This window comes from Eptatretus burgeri, chromosome 1 (genome assembly GCF_056783735.1).
Source record: "Eptatretus burgeri isolate ZD-2024b chromosome 1, Ebu_testis_v1, whole genome shotgun sequence".
NCBI lineage: Eukaryota > Metazoa > Chordata > Myxini > Myxiniformes > Myxinidae > Eptatretus > Eptatretus burgeri.
The window spans coordinates 5,029,841-5,033,244 of record NC_140961.1 but is presented as its reverse complement, the minus strand read 5'-3'; positions in this window follow the sequence as shown (position 1 = coordinate 5,033,244).

The window sequence follows — 3,404 nt, the reverse complement described above, 5'->3', positions numbered from 1 at the left end:
ATGATATCAAACACAATGAAGGATATCAAAACTAAATCACATGATATTAAACACTATCATGTGATATCAAACTAAATACGCGATCATGCGATAAACTAAATCACACAATATCAAATTAAATCAAACTATCACATGATAGCAAACTAAAAAACCTGATAGCAAACGAAATCACACAATATCAAATGCAATCACGTGATATCAAAAACAATCATACGAAATCAAACTAAATCACACATTATCACATGATTGCCAATTAAATAATGTGATAAACTAAATCACACAAAATCAAATGCAATCACACGATATCAAACTGAGTCACACGATATCACACGATAAACTAAATCACGTGATAAATTAAATCACACAACATCAAATGCAATCACATGATAGCAAACTAAATCACATATCATATGATAAACTAAATCATGCGATATCAAACTCAATCATGTGATATCAAACTACATCACACAATATCAAACATAATCATGTAATATCAAACTAAATCATGCAATATCAATCTAAATCACGCAATATCAAACTAAATCATGTGATAAACTAAATAATGTGACAACAAACTAAACCATGTGATATCAAATGCAATCACGTGATATCAATCTACATCACACAATATCAAACACAATCATGCGATATGAAATTAAATATGTGATCACGTGATAACATAAATCACACAATATCAAATTAAATCACAATATCACATGATATCAAACTAAATCATGCGAAAACAAAAAAATCACACGATATCAAACTAAATCACATGATATCAAACACAATCACACAATAAACTAAACCCCATGATATCAAACGCCATCACACGATATCAAACACAATCATGATATCAAACAAAATTATATGATATCAAACACAATCATGCGATATCAAACGAAATATGCAATCACATGATAACAAACTAAATCACACAATATCAAATGCAATCACATGATATCAAATAAAATCAAACAGAATCAAACTAAATCATAGAATATCACTTGATAGCAAACTAAATCATGTGATAACAAACGAAATCACACAATATCAAATGAAATCACATGATATCAAACTAAATCATACGATATCACATGATAAACTAAATCACGCGATAACAAATTAATCACACAATATCAAATGCAATCACATGATAGCAAACTAAATCACATGATATCACAGGATAAACTAAATCATGGATAAAAAAGAAATCACATGATAACAAACTGTATCACTTGATAAAAACGAAATCACATGATATCAAACTAAATCACGTGATAAACTAAAAAATAATGTGAGAACAAACTAAATCACGTGATATCAAATGCAATCACGCGATATCAAACTACGTCACACAATATCAAACACAATCACGTGATATCAAACTAAATCACATGATATCAAATGCAATCACACGATATCAAGCTGCATCACACAATATCAAACACAATCACGTGATAACAAATTAAACCAGACAATATCAAATTAAATCACACAATATCACATGATAGCAAACTAAATAACCTGATAAATTAATCACACGATATCAAAAGCAATCACGTGATATCAAACACAATCATACAAAAGCAAACTAAATCGCATGATATCGCAAAAAAAACTGAATACGCGATAAACTAAATCACACGAGATCAAACACAATCACATGATAACAAACTAAATCACACAATATCAAATGCAATCACATGATGCCAAACTAAATCACACGATATCAAACTAAATCATACGATATCACACGATAAACTAAATCATGCGATGACAAACTAAATCACACAATATCAAATGCAATCATGCAATATCAAACTAAATCATGTGATAAACTAAGTCACGTGAAAACAAACTACATCACGTGATGAAAAACTAAATCACATTATAAATTAAATCATGTGATATCACATGACAAACTAAGCCACTGGATATCACGTGATAAGAGTCCATGTGGTACCATAGCTATAGAGTAACTGAGTCTGCCATGGAGGGCAATGTGGTACTGTACTGTGGGGTGAGACGGAGAGGCAGTGTTGTGTATTCCTCCACGCCAGACCGTGATTGAATGAGGGAGCCATGCCGCAATCGGCACATTTTACCACAATAATTCAACATTGATAGAGCGAAACTGCGCGATGCGGAAACCCTCAATTAGGGCAAGCCTGCTGTGCAGTATATTTCTTGATGTGCGAAGTTGATTTTACGATCTCTTGGTTTCAGGTCTCATGGTCACTTGACACCTGCAGTTCAACGGGGTTTCTACAAATCTCACGAGATCGAGAGTTGGACAAGTGACCAGGATGGGCCATTTTTAGCTCGCCTGTTCGAAGAACAGAGAGCTATAGTGATACTCCCAGCATGAGCATCAGCGTGAGCGTCAGCGTCAACGTGAGCGTGAAAATGTTAAAGTTTTTGGTGCAAGTTATTTAGAAGCTTGCCATTCATTTCATGTGTACTAGAATGCTGATATTTGGCATGGAGGTTCCTTTGGGGCATATTATCGATGTAGTGAAGTTGAAATTAAAAAATAATTTCAAATTTTTTTTAATTTTTGACCTGTTTTGAACTTAACCGTTTTGTAGCACATCACCGTTAAAATTTTTGGTGCAACTTATTTATAAGCTTGCCATTCATTTAATATGTGCACTAGGATGCTGATATTTGGCATGGATGTTCCTTTGGGGTATACTATTGGTGTAGTGAAGTTGAAATAAAAAAAGTGTTTCAATTTGTTTTTATTTTTGACCTGTTTTGAACTTAACTTTTTTGTAGCACATCAACGTTAAAGTTTTAGTCCTTTCTAATGTTTTTATCTACCACACTATTTTTTTACTGACTCCAATATACAAATACATATATTGCTTTAAAATTATTTGGATCAGACTTCACTGCAATGCTTCATTAGCTCGCCTATTCAAAGAACAGAGAGCTATAGTGATACCCCGGGGCGTGAGCGTCAGCATCAGCGTGAGCATCAGCGTCAACATGAGCGTTAGCGTGAAAATGTTAAAGTTTTTGGTGCAAGTTATTTAGAAGCTTGCCATTCATTTAATATGTGTACTAGGATGCTGATATTTGGCATGGGGGTTCCTTTGGGGTATATTATTGATGTTGTGAAGTTGAAATGAAAATAAAATTCCAATTTTTAAAATTTTTGACCTGTTTTGAACTTAACTTTTTTGTAGCACATCAACGTTAAAGTTTTTGGTGCAAGTTATTGAGAAGCTTGCCATTCATTTAATATGTGCATGAGGATGCTGATATTTGGCATGGAAGTTCCTTTGGGGTGTACTATTGATGTAGTGAAGTTGAAATTAAAAAATAGTTTCAAATGTTTTAAATTTTTGACCTGTTTTGAACTTAACATTATTGTAGCACATCAACGTTAAAGTTTT